A 22,272-nucleotide genomic window follows, 5' to 3' on the forward strand; every position below is an offset into this window, starting at 1 on the left:
GTGGTTTCTTTATTGAGAGAAAAAGAGGTAACAGATGGTTATAGTGATAACCTGTGCAAAAAACAAAGAAAGAAGTAAGATAATGTGAGTAAAATGTGACAAAGTGATGTACGTCAAAAAAAGTGAAGTATCCCCGATTGATAGTTTCCTGACGAATCCGAGTATTATAAAGGAGAGAGGATGCATCTCCACTGAGAGCGTGAAGATGTCAAACTAGCATAGCACCAAATAGCAAGATATGGCCCCACCTTTTCAGAATGTAAGTAGGTATTCATTCCTTTATCAACAACATAGTCCAGAGGTAAATCATCGAATGGCCAAAGTCGGTCCACGGAAGGGTGTTCCTTCATGGGAAGGAAGTTATGAAAATGGACCTTGCTAGAAGAGATAAGGTAAACAGAGGCAATGCAACGTCTATATAAGAACAAAAACAGTAAAGTGGTATAAGTGAATATGGAGTAGAAATTCTTGTTCTAGACTGAATATCACTGTGTTAATTTGACAATTTCCTGCTGGTGACCTATAACTTCTTTGAAACTTCTTATCTTGCTGCATTCTGCATCACACAAAGAAAGAGGAAAAAGCATCAGAGGATTGTTTTTGAGCAGGAAGGTGTCCCTTCCTGCACAAAAACAATCCTGCCTGCAACATTTGTGATTGAAAAAAGCAGACATCTAAACATCTAGATTAAGAAACACTGAGCACTTCACAGTAAGCCACGCTGGGACGAATGTTTGGGCACTGCGATCACTGCTAAGCCATGGGAAATGACAATGGAACACGTGAAGCGCGTATCCCGAAATGCTTGCTTAAAGTTCATGCAGTTTGAGTATATCCATCAAATGTACCTCACTCCACACTGGCTCGACTTGATGCTCCCAACAGTATCGCCGCCCTGCCCTACATGTGAACATGGAGATGCCACGTTCCTCCACATGGTATGGGACTGTCCCCTTCAGCACGCATTTGGGCCCAGGTGTTGACCCATATATCTGCTTGGGTCGACGTCTAGCAGCGCCTGGACCCTCCTCTGTGCCTTTGTGGGATCACAAAATGTACCAGAATATCCAAATACTTTTTAAGAATGGTGCATCCCACATTGGCCTTATTCAAACGTCTAATTGCTACGACAAGTACGGCTGTGCAGCCACCCACAATTCATAATTGGCTACAGGCAACACATAAATAGGCAGTGGACGAGGTGGATGCCTTGGCGTCCGACCAGCGGCGGCATGAACTTGAGGGGAAGGTCACATTTTGGAACACTTATGTACTCAAACGCTTTTACAAACTACATTAACCATCTCTCGAAACCGCCTCACTGGATGACAAAACATAGGCGCTGTTGCAGCTGACGGACGCCAGAGGAGTGCAACAAGACTTGGCACTATTATCACTGCCCTTATGCACTAATGGGTAGCCCTGTAGTCATTTCCTTCTCTCCCCCCGCACCCACATATCCAGATGGCCAAATAAGAGTGATACCCTCCACAGTTCTCCTACACCACCCCTTCCTCGTTACTCACCCCCTCAAAACACCCCTAACCAGCAGTTTCTATAGAGTTAGTTTTGTTTTAGATGCAATACATTATTTGTTACTCTTCAGAGAGGCGGGACGCAGATGTTTGAACCTGATTGGCCTTTGCCATTGATACTACAACATATGATGTCATTTGAGTTGATTTTGCCCTATTTTCATTTATTCATATGAGTGTAGTGCTAAAAAGTATTGGGCTACACATTACTTGCAATGCAGCTGTGCCTATTTTTATGTAATGTACAACACTTGGATGTGATGTTTTTAAAAAAATACCATTTAAAACAAAAATGCACTGAGCTAAATGCACTTAAAAAAGAAGGTAATGAGAGTGGAGCTTGCCTGGCTTGAAGGTGGCCACATGAATAAACTGGAGGCTCTTCTGGCTGTATGCCATAAAGTTGAGATACTGCGATCATCAGAACGCAAACCCAGGGGGACAATGAATGCCGATGCTGGTGGGGAACGAAATCTCCGAGCTCAGCTACCAGTAGCATCTCAAAATGGTGATATCACTTTACTCTGCTGGATATATGAAGCCGGTGCCACCGTAGGAGGCAACCGCACTCCTGGAGTGTGGCAAATGTGAGAGCGACTACTACTAAGTGATTACAGCTCTCCATAGTGAGCTGGTACCATGGGCATGTGAGGGCATCCTGCGTCACAAGCCCTATGGGAGCCATTAGAAGCCAAGCTCAACTGTGGCCCCAAGAGGAAGACCAGCCTGGTAATCCCATCCATGGGTGTCATGCTTTAGCACCTGTCGCTATTCACACGCTGCCCCTATTGCCATGGAAGGCTAAGTGGGGCAAAGGCATAGAGCTGCTGAGGCCTACAAGTGACCAGTGCTGAAGGTGAGGAGACAGGGCCCCTCAGGCGGTTGGTCTGAGTTGCAAGGCAGAGCAGTGGAAAGAACGGGGCCATGGCCTGGAACCACATCAGGCACCCTTAGACGGCAGGGCTTGCAAGAGAGCCACAATTGTGCACAGTCAACAGTCTTTCTTTATTCTTTTTGACAGTGGCCACACTCAAATAAAACAAAACAGCATGTTTAGACCATTTTATTTGGAACGGCCAACATGTTTCATTGCCTTACACAATTTGTGGCAATTTCATCAGGGCACGGGAATGCATCTCCACCTCACTGATGTGTCTTAAAAAACTGTAATGGTTGATAAACACAATAAAAGAAAGAAAGTGCCAGAGACAAAAAATATTATTCTGTTTTGACATTATCATGCTTCTCTCAAAGTAAACTAAATACCATAATTGCCAGGTGGTTGCCAGGTGGACTGCTACCAGCAACTCACTAGGGGGATTAAAGTTTATCCACCATAAGTAAAAAATGCAGCCAACAGCAGCATACCTGTGGATATATACAAGCATTTCTTCACCATCGTGGAATATTGATGCCCACAGCCGCTATTCGCACTTCTCACATCGCTAATTTGTATTCCGAATATACAATTTCCCTTTCCAAACAACCTCATTACAAATACATCTTTGTCATGTCTAGGTGAAAGGGAACAAATGAAGGGGAGTAAAAAAGCATGTGGGAACCGTACCATATCTATGCGTAGTGCATTGGGGTCTCTATGAATTGTGATCAGTGTGAGAAGTTGGCCTGGTATATAATGCTCACTAATTCTTAGTGATCACTTTGTACCATGCCAAGCAACCCTTATGAGGATGGTTGTAATTCAACCTTGTAGACCAGTTATCCTAGTGGTAACGTGGACAAAGCAGTCTTAGGCTAAACTCTGAAAGGCATGTGAAGCCAGCTGTTATACCATACACAACCCCCTTGAATACCAAATGAAAGGGACACCACACAGATATATATTGAAAATATATATTGATTTATTAACTATAAAATCCCCTGGACTCTTTATGAGCACAGAAGCACAAGCGTTAAATCACAAGACAGTTTAAAATACACAAAAGTTGCACAATATGGATGAGCCCTAGGGGCCACCTAAACCATATACTAAGAAAGTGGTATAAGAGATACCAAATGGAAAGGGAACAGGCCTAGGGCCTTGGGAATCGCTGGAGCTATTCGAGACTGGCAATGACTAAGTCGGGAAAGGCCCACGGGACTCGGGTGCAGTGTTCAAAGTGCACGCACTTTCCAATGTAAAGTCAATGGTGCGTAAAAGTTACACAAAGTTAGTTTAAGGGCACTTCCGCTGAACCTAGAGGAACAAAACTTAAGACACAGACCCTAGAGGTGTGTACCAGTGTAGGGACACCGGCGTTGCAATGTTACCTCACCCACAGGAAGCGGGTGCACAGGGTCGAAGTGGCGCCGGGTTTTGACACGCAGGTTCTTGGCGCTTGAAGCTGAAGATGCTGCAGGCGATGTGAAGGAGAAGTGTCCGGTGGATCCAAGGGTGGATCTGAAGTGGTGAAGACCTAAAAGCAGAGGGGACAATGTTCAAAGTCACTGACCAGTGACCACCGTGGAACCAGATTGGAACCAGGCAAAGTCGGGTGCAAACAGGGGATGAGGTGTTGCTTCTCTCTGCAGCCACGTGGACACGAAGAGGTCAAGGACGTCCAGGAGTCGATCACGAGCTGTCCCTCAAAGGTTCTAGCTGATGGCGGTGTCGGCAACTCGATTGAAGCAAACAAGCCTTGGCTAATGCAAGCCATGGGGAAAGTGAAAAAGGCTTATTACTCGGACCAGCAAGGTCAGAGCAGGTACTCCTTTCTACAGGAGCGAGGGCAGGTCTGGAGCAACCAGACCCACAGTGTAAATTGTAGGTTTCGTCGCCAAGATGGCCGCTGATCACGTGACAAGCGGCCGGGATGGCGAGTCGAGTGGCACAAAGCAAAAGGGCCCCACGCAGATCGTGGAGATGCTGGAGGGCTGATCTTTGGTGCAAATGCTGCTCGGTTGTGGGGCTTCTTAAACCCCAAAGCACAGAGTCGAGGGTGCCTCGGGTGCTGCGCAGTCAGCGTCTCGGGGGTCTTTCAAGATGTCCGCTCCCACGTCTCTCGGTACCTCCACGGGTCCCTTCTTTGCAGGGACTGTGGATCGGGCTGGGAGAAGTCTGGGAAGCTGGGTCTTGTCAGGCTCTACACTCGGGCTCCGGCGGGAGACGGCGGCAAAGCAGACGTCGAGGTGCTGGGTGAAGCCTGTGTTCACAGGGTGGCCCCTCCTAGGCCACAAGGGAGATTCTCTTCAGTCTTCTGTGTAGCAGAATGTCGAAGTCCAGTCTTCTTCTTGTTTAAAGTTGATTTCAGGATGATCTGCTGTGCAATGGCACTGCTCCCACTCTTATTTCAATCTGAGGGGTGGATCTCCTGCTAGGTCCCTCCCCTATGGGTGGGACCAGGAAGGGGGGTGGTTACACCCCCTCTCCTTTGTTCAGCTCCTCGCCAGGACTGGGGCTGGAAAGCCCCAGAACCGGTTTGGGCTGGCTTATGCACAGGGACACCTTGTGTGCCCCAGGCATGTCTCAATCTATTCAGCCCTGTCCTACCCAATACACAAAACCCTGTCTGGGGTGGTGCTCGCACCTCCCCAGGCAGGAAACCCTTTGTCCAGGCCCTCCTCGCTGGAAGGACTCCCAGCAGCAGGAGGTCAGACATGTGTCTGTGGTGGCAGCATCCATTTTGTGATGCTGAGGCTCTGTTTAACTTTAACCGGGGTTAAGGCTACACACATGTCGTGTCCCTCTAGAAGGGTGGAATGCTATCCCCGTCGCCAGAACTGGCGAGGGGATAGTATTCCAATTCGTATGACACCTTACTCGACATGTTTTGATAAAGCCAAACCAAAGATAGCATTTAACCGCGAGGATTATAATGCACTTAAGAGTATATGGTATGGCAATATCCCGGAACAGCTTAGGGAGTGGTTCCCGACAGCTGCAGACAGGCTCAGCTCCTGCTAGAGCACCATCTCACATGTAACCATGCACTCTGCCCCCAGGATTGCAGGGGCATTCCATAGGAATGGCTTACAGGTTAACATGTGTCCAGTTTAAGGTTAGATATAGGGATACTATATCTAAGTAAGAGGTGATTACACCAACTTACCCCAGCTGAGTGATCAGCCAGTTGTGTCAAATCTGGAGGCCAGGCCAGGGGTGGCACAAGACGTGCTGCAGCCCCTGGTAGGCCTTGGATGCACCTATGCCCTGGGTACCTAGGGTACACTGTTACAGGGGCCTATAAGGTGAACCAGTTCCAATTATGTTATGCACCTAGGGTACATGGAGTCCATTTTAAGGAGAGAGCAATCAGCCTGGGGCCCTGAATAGCAGGATCCCAGGCCAACTATGTCAAAAACCAGCTAAACACCAGGCAAAAAGTTTGGGGGTAACCATAGTCAGATATCCACCTTCCTACATAACCCCCCCTCAAACGAAAGGAGATAAGGCTATCCTTGACCAGGTAAGCCTATATTGCCTAAGTGGCCATATAAGGAAGTACCAGCTCTGGCTTGGTAACCCCCTGTTTCATGGTCCACTAAGCAATCCCTCACCCTAAGGGTATCTGAGGGTCTCCACCATAGGGAATCTCTACCTGTGGTGTGTCTTTGCAAAGTCAAAGGCTGGTGTTGAGATGGAGTACTGAAGTGAGTCTCCTCTGTAGGGCTCAGCTTCCTCCAATCACTCTCCACCATGTGTGCCTTTCTTTCTCTGACTGAGTTGCACTGTGCTCTCAGGGTCAACCTCTGGCTACCTAAAGCTGGAGGCTGGGTCCCTCTGTTTGGCTTACTGGAGGGACAGGTCAGGTGTGGGGCCTTTTGGTCCCAGGTTTGGCTGTGCCCAACAATATCCATCTGGGGGAGGTCCCTAACTACTTTTAAGGGGGATCCCTCAGGAGTTTTTAAAGTTTTCACCTCACTAGGGCTACTAGTTTCGGTGCCCCTAATCTGTTGATGGGGGTGCTTTATTTGACAGGGGGCCCTTTGGGTCTCACTGTCCTTCTTGTCCTCTGCAGCCCTGGGCTGAGTAAGGCAAGGTAGAGAGGGGCAGGTTACCTGCTCCAGACTGGGTCCCTCCTGAGAAGGGTCCACTGCCATCAGAGGCTCTGTCAGGCCAGGCCTAACAACCTCTGGGACAGTTCCTTCATCAGGGGTAAGATCAGTTCCCTGAGGAGGCTGATCCTTTCCTAAAGTCTGGTGGGAGGGAGATTTCTCTTCCTCCTCAATGCTCTCTGTTTGGGTGGAGTGATCCATCATTTCAGGCTTCACTACCCATGTATCAGTTTGAGTTTGGGCTGTGGCCATCACAGCCCCACCAACCTTTTCAGGAGGAGACTCAGTTTGGGTATGGGCTGTTATTAGTACAGCCCTGCTACTCTTTTCAGGAGGGAGGTTATCTAAAGATGGGGCTGAGGTTTGCTCAGCCCTCCCAACCTTTTCAGGAAGGACATCTTGGATTGGGGCTGTAGCCAGCACAGACCCACTAACCCTTCCATGGAGATTTACCATTCTAGAATGGGTTTGCTGTTCAACCTCAGCCCAGACTGAGATTTCCAAATCATTACCCAGTAGGCAATCTACAGGCAAGTTTGCTGACACTGCCACTCTCTTTGGGCCAGTGACACCTCCCCAGCTAAGATTGACTACTGCCATGGGATGATTGGTTTCTATGCCATCAATGTTTGTCACCTGATATCTGGCATCAGGTAAAAGTTGCCTTGAGGGGACTAGACATTCAGCCACCATGGTGATGCTAGCCCCTGTGTCTCTGAAGGCCTCAACTTTCAAACCATTGATGAGGGGCTCCTGTCTATACTTGCTCAAAGTGTTTGGGCAAGCAGTGAAATTGGCAAACCCCCATGCCAGTCTCATAGACAAGAGTATCTGAGTTAGGGGACCTGGATAGGCCAGAGTCCACCTGTCCTCCAAAAGTAAACCCACCCAAATTCTTGGGGGTGCTCCCACCACCTGGGGGACCACTGCTAACAGTGACAGGAGGTGTTGGAGCCTTACCTGGAGGTATATTCTCCTTATTGCCATTCTTGGGACAACAGCTATCTGTTTTGTAATGCCCCACCTGTTTACAGGTATGACAATAAGGCTTTTTCTGGGTTGTAGAAGTGTCTTGGGACCCACCCCCATTCTTGGAGTTTTGGGGCCCTGGGGAAGTCTTTTCCTTACTTTTATCCCCACCCTTCTCTTGAGGCTTGGTAGTCTCTTTCTTTTGGTCACCACCCTGGTTCTTAGGCCTGATCCTGGTTCTGACCCATTTGTCTGCCCTCCTACCCAATTCTTGTGGGGAGGTCAGATCAGAGTCAACCAGGTGCTGATGTAGAAGCTGATTTTGACAATTACTTAAGATTTGCTCTCTCATAATTAAATTATACAATCCTGTATAGTCAGTAACCTTACTTCCCAGCAACCAGCCCTCCAGAGCCTTAGTGGCACATTCAACAAATTCAGACCAGTCCTGAGTCTGTGTCTTCTGGGTATCTCTGAACATTAACCTGTACTGTTCAGTGGTTAAGCCTAACCCATCAATCAGAGCACTCTTCAGGACCATGTAGTTTCTAGAATCCTCATCACTAACTGTGAGGAGTCTGTCTCTGCCTCTACCTTCAAAGGAGAGCCACAAGATTGCTGCCCACTGCTCCTGAGGGATCTGCTGTACCATGCAGGCTCTCTCAAGTGCAGTCATCCATTTGTGGATATCATCCCCAGCTTTGTAGGGGGGCACAATCTTACTCAGGTTTCTTGTATCAAAGGACCTGTCTTTATCCTTCTGGATAGTGCTGCCACCAGTGGATCCTAATCCACTCTCTCTAGGCTGTCTTGCTCTAGCAAGTTTCTCTTGGGCCAGGGCAACTTCTAACTCTTGTCTCTGGATCCTCAAAGCAGCCTCTCTCATTTTGGCCTCATGTTCCCTTCTCTGAGGGCTAGTCATCTCTCTTCTAGAGTGACCATGAGAGCCTCTAGAAGCATGGGAGTTGTCAGAGTCACCTGAGTGAGTCCTTCTCCTCCTAGGCCTCTGGTTAAGTCCACCTGGGGGTCTGAATGGGTTGTTACCTGATTAATTCCCAAGTAAGCTTAAGTTAGCCTGGTTCAGTCTACTGACCAGCACCTGACTATTTCTGTCATCATCTGACTCACTGCTTTCCACCTCCTCCTCTTCCTCTTCCTCCTCATCTACCTGAGGAGCTCCAGTGGTGGAGGCTTCCTCATCTACCAGGATGATAGGGGCAGGGGTGTCTACAGTGTCATCCTCTGAAGGATGGCCTCCTTCAGCATTCCCTGTGGGGTTTGCTGTAGAGGGCTTTAGAGTCTCAGACTGGTCTAAGAGCTCTCTTAGGTGGTCTGTAGTAGGGGAAGGCCCTGTCTTCAGACCCCTTAAGACACAAAGCTGTCTTAATTCCTTAAAGGAAAAAATAGCAAATTTGGATGGTGCCCTTGGAGGGTCACTCTCAACAGGAGTAAGTCCACTGGACCCCTCTGCTCCAGACATTGCTCTAGTGTGGGTGGATGTGTTGCAATCTACCTACACTGGTGTTTACCTACTAAACCTATCTAGTAGTTGTTGCTAGGGTGTGCTACTCCCTTTGCTCTACAACAACTAAGTTCAGTAGAACTTAAGTATACTAGTCTTGTTTTATATGTACCTAGCAGGTACCTGTATGATCTTTCAAATGATAATCTCAAAGATTGTAATGGTAAAACAACAGCAAGCTCAGATCCCACCGCTGCCACCAATGTGAGAAGTTGGCCTGGTATATAATGCTCACGAATTCTTAGTGATCACTTTGTACCATGCCAAGCAACCCTTATGATGATGGTTGTAATTCAACCTTGTAGACCAGTTATCCTAGTGGTAACGTGGACAAAGCAGTCTTAGGCTAAACTCTGAAAGGCATGTGAAGCCAGCTGTTATACCATACACAACCCCCTTGAATACCAAATGAAAGGGACACCACACAGATATATATTGAAAATATATATTGATTTATTAACTATAAAATCCCCTGGACTCTTTATGAGCACAGAAGCACAAGCGTTAAATCACAAGACAGTTTAAAATACACAAAAGTTGCACAATATGGATGAGCCCTAGGGTCCACCTAAACCATATACTAAGAAAGTGGTATAAGAGATACCAAATGGAAAGGGAACAGGCCTAGGGCCTTGGGAATCGCTGGAGCTATTCGAGACTGGCAATGACTAAGTCAGGAAAGGCCCACGGGACTCGGGTGCAGTGTTCAAAGTGCACGCACTTTCCAATGTAAAGTCAATGGTGCGTAAAAGTTACACAAAGTTAGTTTAAGGGCACTTCCGCTGAACCTAGAGGAACAAAACTTAAGACACAGACCCTAGAGGTGTGTACCAGTGTAGGGACACCGGCGTTGCAATGTTACCTCACCCACAGGAAGCGGGTGCACAGGGTCGAAGTGGCGCCGGGTTTTGACACGCAGGTTCTTGGCGCTTGAAGCTGAAGATGCTGCAGGCGATGTGAAGGAGAAGTGTCCGGTGGATCCAAGGGTGGATCTGAAGTGGTGAAGACCTGAAAGCAGAGGGGACAATGTTCAAAGTCACTGACCAGTGACCACCGTGGAACCAGATTGGAACCAGGCAAAGTCGGGTGCAAACAGGGGATGAGGTGTTGCTTCTCTCTGCAGCCACGTGGACACGAAGAGGTCAAGGACGTCCAGGAGTCGATCACGAGCTGTCCCTCAAAGGCTCTAGCTGATGGCGGTGTCGGCAACTCGATTGAAGCAAACAAGCCTAGGCTAATGCAAGCCACGGGGAAAGTGAAAAAGGCTTATTACTCGGACCAGCAAGGTTAGAGCAGGTACTCCTTTCTACAGGAGCGAGGGCAGGTCTGGAGCAACCAGACCCACAGTGTAAATTGTAGGTTTCGTCGCCAAGATGGCCGCTGATCACGTGACAAGCGGCCGGGATGGCGAGTCGAGTGGCACAAAGCAAAAGGGCCCCACGCAGATCGTGGAGATGCTGGAGGGCTGATCTTTGGTGCAAATGCTGCTCGGTTATGGGGCTTCTTAAACCCCAAAACACAGAGTCGAGGGTGCCTCGGGTGCTGCGCAGTCAGCGTCTCGGGGGTCTTTCAAGATGTCCACTCCCACATCTCTCGGTGCCTCCACGGGTTCCTTCTTTGCAGGGACTGTGGATCGGGCTGGGAGAAGTCTGGGAAGCTGGGTCTTGTCAGGCTCTGCACTCAGGCTCCGGCGGGAGACGGCGGCAAAGCAGACGTCGAGGTGCTGGGTGAAGCCTGTGTTCACAGGGTGGCCCCTCCTAGGCCACAAGGGAGATTCTCTTCAGTCTTCTGTGCAGCAGAATGTCGAAGTCCAGTCTTCTTCTTGTTTAAAGTTGATTTCAGGATGATCTGCTGTGCAATGGCACTGCTCCCACTCTTATTCCAATCTGAGGGGTGGATCTCCTGCTAGGTCCCTCCCCTATGGGTGGGACCAGGAAGGGGGGTGGTTACACCCCCTCTCCTTTGTTCAGCTCCTCGCCAGGACTGGGGCTGGAAAGCCCCAGAACCGGTTTGGGCTGGCTTATGCACAGGGACACCTTGTGTGCCCCAGGCTTGTCTCAATCTATTCAGCCCTGTCCTACCCAATACACAAAACCCTGTCTGGGGTGGTGCTCGCACCTCCCCAGGCAGGAAACCCTTTGTCCAGGCCCTCCTCGCTGGAAGGACTCCCAGCAGCAGGAGGTCAGACATGTGTCTGTGGTGGCAGCATCCATTTTGTGATGCTGAGGCTCTGTTTAACTTTAACCGGGGTTAAGGCTACACACATGTCGTGTCCCTCTAGAAGGGTGGAATGCTATCCCCGTCGCCAGAACTGGCGAGGGGATAGTATTCCAATTCGTATGACACCTTACTCGACATGTTTTGATAAAGCCAAACCAAAGATAGCATTTAACCGCGAGGATTATAATGCACTTAAGAGTATATGGTATGGCAATATCCCGGAACAGCTTAGGGAGTGGTTCCTGACAGCTGCAGACAGGCTCAGCTCCTGCTAGAGCACCATCTCACATGTAACCATGCACTCTGCCCCCAGGATTGCAGGGGCCTTGCATAGGAATGGCTTACAGGTTAACATGTGTCCAGTTTAAGGTTAGATATAGGGATACTATATCTAAGTAAGAGGTGATTACACCAACTTACCCCAGCTGAGTGATTAGCCAGTTGTGTCAAATCTGGAGGCCAGGCCAGGGGTGGCACAAGACGTGCTGCAGCCCCTGGTAGGCCTTGGATGCACCTATGCCCTGGGTACCTAGGGTACACTGTTACAGGGGCCTATAAGGTGAACCAGTTCCAATTATGTTATGCACCTAGGGTACATGGAGTCCATTTTAAGGAGAGAGCAATCAGCCTGGGGCCCTGAATAGCAGGATCCCAGGCCAACTATGTCAAAAACCAGCTAAACACCAGGCAAAAAGTTTGGGGGTAACCATAGTCAGATATCCACCTTCCTACAATCAGCGTCCCACTCACCCGCTATTAATACCAGGGCTCCACGCCTCATGTCCGTGTCTAAAAAAGGTTCTCGAGCAACTGCCCTTGCCCTGATAACTTCCCCACTCACCACAATGCCTGTGGTATGGGCTTGAGGACTCCACGGACGCCAAAGACCTCATGCTCCCTATGAATTACCGGACTGCAACCCCGAAGGAGGTCGTCTGGCCCTCCCACTTTCCCCCAGATGGCGATCGGTTAACACCCAATCCAGAAATGCGAGCAAGCCAGGGACCTTATTCAATGTTCCAAGAAGTCCCCACATATAAAATCATATTTAAAAGCAGGCGCCATCTTTTGGGATTACCATCCACATAAACTGCTACTCATGTTACAAGAGAGGTGGCGCTTTTCAACCCAGTTAGCGTTATCATGTCGAAATAGTTGTGCCTCTGGTGCTTGGAACCTGCAATCACTGGAGTGTTTGTGTTGGTGCTGGATGCAGGAAGTAATATCAAGATCTGCACTGTTGATGCTGTGCTCACAGGTATGTCAATGCCCCCAATATTAAGGCTTGCTGCATGAACTCTATTGATAATACTGTAACACAGACCCAGTGAGCTTCACAAACTGTTCCCCTGCCAACCTTCGAATGACTTGCAAAACACACCTGGGATGGGGACTCCACTACAGGACTGCCATCCACTGCTGCTCTAGCAGGTACACTGAGTCTACAAAGCACTGCCCGTCCATGTAATCCACAAGGGTTTGGAAAAATGGTTGCTTTGCGAAAAGGGAAAGGGTGGGGGAGAGGAAGGGTGGAGTTATCACCACCAGTTGGGGACAACTGTGTGTATGGGTGGATGAGTGAATGGCAAAACTCTAAAAACACTTAAGGAGGTAACAATAGGAGAGAAACAAATTTACATATAGGCAATAACAAAACCACATCAGCAAATGGTACAGTACTATGCAACAAACAAGGCACACAATGGCAGACGCATAACCAAACTCTTAAATTCCTCACCTGGAATGTTTGTCGTCTATAAGATCACAGAACTCAGAGAAAGATTACAACCTATCAGAGGAGGCATGCAATCAACATACCATTCTTACAGGAGGCACACATGACCCACAATGTCACCCTAGATATCCAACACAGTCTGAGGGGGGATGCTACCACGCACCATTCAGTATGCATGCCACGGGTGTCCTAATATGGATACACCATGGATGCAGGGTAAAAATACAAAATACAATCTCAGACCCCAAGCGCCGGTATACATTAGCTAGTGCGTAGATGTAGCACGGGTGCCTGTTTCTGGCGTGCGTTCATGGCCCAAACTTCGGCAGTCCCCAATTCTGTCAGGATCTACATTCTATTTACCGACAATGTTTTTGCAATTAAATGCAGCAAAGCCTTACCCAGTGTGGTGTTTTCAAGTAAAACCATGCGGAGACCTAGGCGACCATCACTTAGCGGCACCCAAGAATACGGGGCCTGTATCCACGGCTATTCCATTTCTTCTGTCCATTGCACAAGAGAACACAGGTCCGCACTTTAGCTTCGACAAAAGCTCAGCCCAAGAGCGCCCATTGAGCCAGTTCAAAATTCATTCTTTTTTTTAAAGTCCCTGAACAGAAAGTAACATAGACAAAAGCAGAAGCCTCCAAATCCTACAGCAATACTCCAGGGGAGTGAACAACTTGAAAACAGGAGGGACTAGGTAGCCAAAGTACCCATTACCAAGCAAGTACTTTTACAAGACAACTGACTAGACTAATCCAAAGCAATGGGAGGAGTCAAATCCCACAAAGTACATACAGCGGACCATCCTTCAGTGCAAGCATTGTAGGCTGGACCTAAAAACGACTCCTAACACATGATTTGCTCTTGTTAGAGGTCATGTCATCTGAGAAGCATGTTTTTTTTTCAGACGCAAGGGAGCAACAAGGTTAATAAAAGACAATGCTGTTGCAGGCTTAGACTGCTGCCTAAAGTACAGAAAATGCAGGTATGGAACCCTGGGCTGTTCTCAGTCTTTAGGCGAAAAGCTGCTTTGTAAAATGACAAAGGCACTTTACTATTCCAGGAGTCTGGAATGGTGAAATGCCTTTGTATTTTTTGGGTGGGCATCGGCAGCATTTGATAATCTTATGCTTAAAGACCTTACTAAAAATGACAAGAGACTATTATTTTTCTACCTTGGCATGGTTGACTTTGGCTTTATGCAAACAGTTGTGCTAGAAAACAGACATTTGAGGTGAGCAAATTGAAAGAATTGGTAGTGTTGTAGGTGTGCCCCTTATAAAGGAGCAGCTTTCCATCTAAAGACTGGGAACTACCTAGGTCTCCTTACCTGTATTTTGCAAAAATTACAAAAAGGCCTATTCAGAGAAATGTGGGGCAGGCTGTTTACTGGTTCACAAAGGGCAAGTGTTCACCCTAGTGCTTTGTGGTACAGTGGTTGATGTAAAAGGCTAATGACTGTGATCTTATTTACAACCTGACTACAAGTGAAAAGGCTTGATGACTTTGTCCCTTATTACGAGTGGCCTCTTAATTCTGATTGGGCCGGATATTATAGCAAATAGCCCCATCTGAAATATGAGATCCGTGGAGTTTCCACTGATCTGTTCATTGTCACACTGAGATTTCTGTTGCTGATATTAAAACTTTAAAACATTCCCATTAATGAGTTGCATGAAGTTTAACTTTAAATGAAAAGTGACCAATTCTTCACTTTGTCACAGCTCTGAGAGGAGTGTTCTAAGGGATTGATTGATCAATTGCAGAAATGTGCCTGCCTCAAAAAAAACACAGCAGAATTTTGCAGAGAAACCTAGATGTTTACACTAAGGGGCCGATTCCGATCCTGGAGAAAAAACCGTTGTACGATTCGTATTCGTAGCCGTCTCCGTACGAATGAAAAAACATCGTCCGAATAGCGTAGTACGATTCGTATCCCAAAAATACGTCCGAATTTCAGCGAACCGTACGAACCGTAATGGAAGACCCGTACGAAATGGCGTCGTAACCCAAACCGTACGATTTGTAAACATGCCGTATGAACTAACAAGTACGAACCAGACCAGGGACCAAGTATGAGATTTGTATGGGCAAACGTAGTCGCGCTTGATTCATGATTCGTATGGAAAACATCGCGCATAAGCGAGCCGAAGCAGTAAATACAACACGCACCCCCCTCAATCAAGCTTACACAAACCCCCACCCGGAAAATGGACCGTAACAGCCAGCCGCAACAGTAAATACGACACGCACCCCCCTCAATCAAGCATACACGAACCCCCACCCGGAAAACGGACCGTAACCTATGTCTGGGCACTGCTGGGAGTCCTGTACACATCCCTCTCCTATGTCTGGGCACTGCTGGGGGTCCTGGGCACACCCCTCTTCTATGTCTGGGCACTGCTGGGAGTCATATCCACCCACCCCTGTCATCTCTGGGCACTGCTGGAGTCCTGTACACACCCCTCTCCTATGTCTGGGCACTGCTGGGGGTCCTGTGCACACCCCTCTCCTATGTCTGGGCAGTGCTGGGGGTCTTTTCCACCCACCACTCAGATGTGACGCACCGTACCCGACATTTCAGACGTGTGTGCTGCACATATCACTATTTCAATAGTGATATGCGCTAGCGTGTGGCGCACCATGCCCCCCACACGTTGATGGGGTATGTGTGGGACGTATCACAGTAGCAATGGTGGTATGCGCTAGCGTGTGGCGGACCGTACAGATATACTTCCGTTGTTGTGGTACGTTGTACTCACCGTCTGCGCCATTGTCGATTTCTATGTACGAGGTCATAGGCGTACAAGGCTGGGATGACACGCTCGAGGGGGTTCATGTTGTGTATGTCATGTACCGGGGTGCAGTTCGGGTTGACGGCTGTTTACAGCTCTCGTAGCAAAAGAGTCGTACGGAGGGTCATTAACATGGATCGTACTTCCTGGTTTGGAAATGGCTGCCAGTTTACGTACGGTCATAGTGTACAGCGTCACCCGGAGACAATCCGTAAGTAATTTCTAGTTGTATGGTGTTTGGTACGAGTGGCGCATTGGGTTCGGATCGTACTTGCTCGTTCCTACGGGGACGCTGAAGGTGTACGATTCGTACGTGAAAAACACTCCGTACGGTTGTTCGGAGCGCTTTTTCCAGAATCGGAATCGACCCCTTGATGTCCCTTTAAACCAGTTATCACACAAGCATGCTGATATTGGAGTTCAAACATGGTGTTTTTTAGGACTATGGTCATGCTTCAGCATTTCGTAGTGTTACATGGCCAAGCATCCAGTATTGTAGTATTGTAGCATTGCTCAGTATAATAATGGTGAAGCTTACCATAACACACCATTGCAGAGTGCATTATGGGCAGGCTTCATAGTCCGGAGCATTGTAGAGTGTATTATGGTTAAATTCAAGGCTTCTATACTGCAGATTTGTGGAGTTTGGTATGGTCAAGCTTGCTATACTGAAACATTGTATAGTGTATAATGGTTGAACCACGTGTAGAGCATTGTTAGAGTGTATTAGGGTCAACTTCCCTACACTGCAGCATTGCAGAGTACATTGTGTTTACTGTTCCTTACACTGCAGCACTGTAGAATATATTATGGTCAAGCAGTGCAGTATTGTAGGGTGCATAGTGTTCACGCTTCACGGACAGCATTGTATAGCATATTATGGTCAAGACAGATACAATGCAGCATTGTAGTCTGTTACTGAAAAGTTCTGAAAACTGCAGCATTACAGGGTGTATTGTGGTGAAGTATCCCTTACTGTAGTACTGCAGAGTATACTGCATAGTGTGTCGTGGTGAAGTGCTCTTTACTGCAGTACTGCAGAGTGTATTGTGGTGAAGTGTCCCTGATTGCAGCATTGCAGAGTGTATCGCGGTGAAGTGTCCCTTGATGAATTATTGCAGAGTGTATCCTGATGCAGTGTCCCTTACTGTAGTACTGCAGAGTGTATTGTGGTGAAGTGTCCTTTACTGTAGCATTGCAGAGTGCATCATGTTGTAGTGCCCCTTACAGTATTACTGCAGAGTGTATCACTTGAAGTGTCCCTTACTGCAACATTGCAGAGTGTATTGTGTAGAAAGTGTCCTATACTGTAGCATTGCAGAGTGTATCATGTGAAGTGTCCCTTATTGCAACATTGCAGAGTGTATTGTGGTGAAATGTCCCTTACTGCGGCATTGCAGAGTGTATTGTGAGGAAAGTGTCCTGTACAGTAGCATTGCAGAGTGTATTGTGGTGAAAGAGTCCTGTACTGTAGCATTGCCGAGTGTATCGTGGAGAAAGTGTCCTATACTGTAGAATTGCAGAGTGTATCGCGGTGAACGTGTTCTAAACTGTAGCATTGCAGAGTGTATTATGGAGAAAGCGTCATATACAGTAGCATTGCAGAGTGTATCGTGGTGAAAGCGTCCTATACTGTAGTATTGCAGGGTGTATCGTGGTGAAAGCGTCCTATACTGTAGCATTGCAGAGTGTATCATGTGAAGTGTCCCTTATTGCAACAATGCAGAGTGTATTGTGGTGAAATGTCCCTTACTGCGGCATTGCAGAGTGTATTGTGAGGAAAGTGTCTTGTACTGTAGCATTGCAGAGTGTATTGTGGAGAAATTGTCCTGTACTGTAGCATTGCCGAGTGTATCATGGAGAAATTGTCCTATACTGTAGCATTGCAGAGTGTATCGCGGTGAACGTGTTCTATACTGTAGCATTGCAGAGTGAATTATGGAGAAAGCATCATATACTGTAGCATTGCAGAGTGTATCGTGGTGAAAGCGTCCTATACTGTAGTATTGCAGAGTGTATCCTGGTGAAAGCGTCCTATACTGTAGCATTGCAGAGTGTATCGTGGTGAAAGCGTCCTATACTGTAGCATTGCAGAGTGTATCACGTGAAGTGTCTCTTACTGTAGCATTGCAGAGTGTATCATGGTGAAAGTATCCTATACCGTAGATTTGCAGAGTGTATCATGGTGAAAGTGTCCTATTCTGTAGCATTGCAGAATTTATCGTGGTGAAAGTGTCCTATACTGTAGCATTTCAGAGTATATTGTGCTGAAAGGGTCCTATACTGTAGCATTGCAGAGTGTATCGTGGAGAAAGTGTCCTATACTGTAGCATTGCAGAGTGTATTGTGGAGAAAGTGTCCTATACTGTAGCATTGCAGAGTGTATCGTGGTGAAAGTGTCCTATACTGTAGCATTGCAGAGTTTATCGTGGTGAAAGTGTCCTATACTGTAGCATTTCAGAGTATATTGTGCTGAAAGTGTCCTATACTGTAGCATTGCAGAGTTTATCGTGGTGAAAGTGTCCTATACTGTAGCATTTCAGAGTATATTGTGCTGAAAGTGTCCTATACTGTAGCATTGCAGAGTGTATCGTGGAGAAAGTGTCCTATACTGTAGCATTGCAGAGTGTATTGTGGAGAAAGTGTCCTATACTGTAGCATCGCAGAGTGTATTGTGGAGAAAGTGTCCTATACTGTAGCATCGCAGAGTGTATCGTGGTGAAAGCGTCCTATACTGTAGTATTGCAGAGTGTATTGTGGAGAAAGTGTCCTGTACTGTAGCATCGCAGAGTGTATCGTGGTGAAAGCGTCCTATACTGTAGTATTGCAGAGTTTATCGTGGTGAAAGTGTCCTATACTGTAGCATTTCAGAGTATATTGTGCTGAAAGTGTCCTATACTGTAGCATTGCAGATTGTATCGTGGAGAAAGTGTCCTATACTGTAGCATTGCAGAGTGTATTGTGGAGAAAGTGTCCTATACTGTAGCATCGCAGAGTGTATCGCTGTGAAAGCGTCCTATGCTGTAGCATTGCAGAGTGTATCGTGGTGAAAGTGTCCTATACTGTAGCATTGCAGAGTGTATCGTGGTGAAAGTGTCCTATACTGTAGCATTGCAGAGTTAATCGTGGTGAAAGTGTCCTATACTGTAGCATTTCAGAGTATATTGTGCTGAAAGTGTCCTATACTGTAGCATTGCAGAGTTTATCGTGGTGAAAGTGTCCTATACTGTAGCATTTCAGAGTATATTGTGCTGAAAGTGTCCTATACTGTAGCATTGCAGAGTGTATCGTGGAGAAAGTGTCCTATACTGTAGCATTGCAGAGTGTATCGTGGTGAAAGTGTCCTATACTGTAGCATTTCAGAGTATATTGTGCTGAAAGTGTCCTATACTGTAGCATTGCAGAGTGTATCGTGGAGAAAGTGTCCTATACTGTAGCATTGCAGAGTGTATTGTGGAGAAAGTGTCCTATACTGTAGCATTGCAGAGTGTATCGCTGTGAAAGCGTCCTATGCTATAGCATTGCAGAGTGTATCGTGGTGAAAGTGTCCTATACTGTAGCATTGCAGAGTGTATCGTGGTGAAAGTGTCCTATACTGTGGCATTGCAGAGTGTATTGTGGTGTAGTGCCCTTACTGTAGCATTTCAGAGTATATTGTGCTGAAAGTGTCCTATACTGTAGCATTGCAGAGTTTATCGTGGTGAAAGTTTCCTATACTGTAGCATTTGAATGAATGAAATGAATGAATGAAATGAAATGAATGAAACTTATATAGCGCACGACTTACCCTGGGGCATCTCAGCGCTTGCTTAGGGAACCCATCCTGGTATTCCCCTGTGAGATAACCCTGGCAGGGTATCCACAAGGTGAAGGCCAGGCATCCCACCGCGAGGGGCCGTTGTGGAGATTAAGCAAGCTATTGCCCAGAGTCGCAGAGTGTGAACCCGTGAGTTCAGAGTATATTGTGCTGAAAGTGTCCTATACTGTAGCATTGCAGAGTGTATCGTGGAGAAAGTGTCCTATACTGTAGCATTGCAGAGTGTATCGTGGTGAAAGTGTCCTATACTGTAGCATTTCAGAGTATATTGTGCTGAAAGTGTCCTATACTGTAGCATTGCAGAGTGTATCGTGGAGAAAGTGTCCTATACTGTAGCATTGCAGAGTGTATTGTGGAGAAAGTGTCCTATACTGTAGCATCGCAGAGTGTATCGCTGTGAAAGCGTCCTATGCTGTAGCATTGCAGAGTGTATCGTGGTGAAAGTGTCCTATACTGTAGCATTTCAGAGTATATTGTGCTGAAGTGCCCTTACTGTAGCATTGCAGAGTTTATCGTGGTGAAAGTGTCCTATACTGTAGCATTTCAGAGTATATTGTGCTGAAAGTGTCCTATACTGTAGCATTGCAGAGTGTATCGTGGAGAAAGTGTCCTATACTGTAGCATTGCAGAGTGTATCGTGGTGAAAGTGTCCTATACTGTAGCATTTCAGAGTATATTGTGCTGAAAGTGTCCTATACTGTAGCATTGCAGAGTGTATTGTGGAGAAAGTGTCCTATACTGTAGCATCGCAGAGTGTATCGCTGTGAAAGCGTCCTATGCTATAGCATTGCAGAGTGTATCGTGGTGAAAGTGTCCTATACTGTAGCATTGCAGAGTGTATCGTGGTGAAAGTGTCCTATACTGTGGCATTGCAGAGTGTATTGTGGTGTAGTGCCCTTACTGTAGCATTTCAGAGTATATTGTGCTGAAAGTGTCCTATACTGTAGCATTGCAGAGTTTATCGTGGTGAAAGTTTCCTATACTGTAGCATTTCAGAGTATATTGTGCTGAAAGTGTCCTATACTGTAGCATTGCAGAGTGTATCGTGGAGAAAGTGTCCTATACTGTAGCATTGCAGAGTGTATCCTGGTGAAAGTGTCCTATACTGTAGCATTTCAGAGTATATTGTGCTGAAAGTGTCCTATACTGTAGCATTGCAGAGTGTATCGTGGAGAAAGTGTCCTATACTGTAGCATTGCAGAGTGTATTGTGGAGAAAGTGTCCTATACTGTAGCATCGCAGAGTGTATCGCTGTGAAAGCGTCCTATGCTGTAGCATTGCAGAGTGTATCGTGGTGAAAGTGTCCTATACTGTGGCATTGTAGAGTGTATTGTGGTGAAGTGCCCTTACTGTAGTACTGCAGATTTTATCGTGGTGAAGTGCCCCTGACTGCAGCATTGTATAGAGTATAGTGGTGAAGTTCCCTTCACTGCAGCATTGCAGTTTGAAATATTTTCAAGTTTCCTTATGTTTTAAGTGTGTCGTGATTCAGCGACCTAAACTATAACATTGTAGAGTGTATTATGCTCAAGCCCGAAACATTTCGTTATTGTAGCCTGAAACATTTTCAAGCTCCCATGATTGTAGTATTTTAGAGTTTATTGCAGTCAGCCTTTCCTTACTGCAGGATTACAGATTATATTATGTTCAAGCTTCTTTCACGTTGTACGGCGCGCCATGGTCAACTTTCCTGTACTAGAGCAATGTAGAGTGCATTAGGTTTAAGCTACTTGTGCTTCTTATGTGGCTAACGATCTTACCCTACAGCATTCTAGAGTGTGTTATTTGTACATGTTTCTGTTCAAACCCTTACACTGTAGCACTGCTGGGTGTACTACTATCAAGCCACCTATACCAGAGCAGTCCATATTGTATTACAGTTTAGTGCCCAATACTTCAGCAATGTAAAGTGTATTATTTCCACGCTTCTGAAACTGTAGCATTGAAGAGGGAATTATGGTCAGCCTTCCCTTACTGCACTGTTGTAGAGTGAATTTTGATGAACCCCTTACTGCACCAGTGTAGAGTGAATTTTAGTGAGCCACCCGTTTCTACACAATTGTAGAGTAAATTTTGATGAGCCACTCATTACTGCACCATTGCAGATTGAATTGTAGTCACCCACCCCTTGCTGCACCATTGCAGAGGGAATTGTTGTCATCCACCCCTTGCTGCACCATTGCAGCTTGTACTATGTTCAAGGTACATTTTACTGAAGTATTTTGGAGCATGTTATGGTGAAGCCTCTTGTTACTGTAGCCCAGTATATGTTCTGGTTAAACTTCCTAGACTACAGCATTGTAGACTATATTTTGGACAAGTCTCTTTCTTATATTGCAACATTGTAGAATGTGTTATGCGAAAGATTTCTACGCTGCATCATTGAATAGTGTATTATGGTTAAGCCTCTGTGTACTGCGGCATCACAGATTATGGTCAAGCTTTTTAGAGTGCAGCATTTTGTGCTGAATTGTGGGCAAGCCTCCTAAAGTGTAGGATTATCATGCATGGCATGGTCAAGCTTCATATACTGCAGCATTGAAGAGTATATTATGGTCAAACTCCTTGTACTGCAGTATTGTGGTGCATATCATTGTAAAGCTTCTTGTACTGTGGTGTTGAGAGTTTATAGTGCAAAATATCTGATACTGCAATCTACATGAAACCACATGACTGCT

The 22,272-nt window shown here is 46.7% G+C and overlaps 1 protein-coding gene across 1 annotated transcript in view; it reads left to right on the plus strand.

Moving 5' to 3' along the window:
* Positions 1-22,272, plus strand: part of ABCA4 (ATP binding cassette subfamily A member 4) — a 1,055,123-nt gene that overhangs the window by 641,119 nt on the left and 391,732 nt on the right. The window lies entirely within an intron of this gene.

Source organism: Lissotriton vulgaris, chromosome 1_1 (assembly GCF_964263255.1).
Source record: "Lissotriton vulgaris chromosome 1_1, aLisVul1.2, whole genome shotgun sequence".
Classification (NCBI taxonomy): Eukaryota; Metazoa; Chordata; class Amphibia; order Caudata; family Salamandridae; genus Lissotriton; species Lissotriton vulgaris.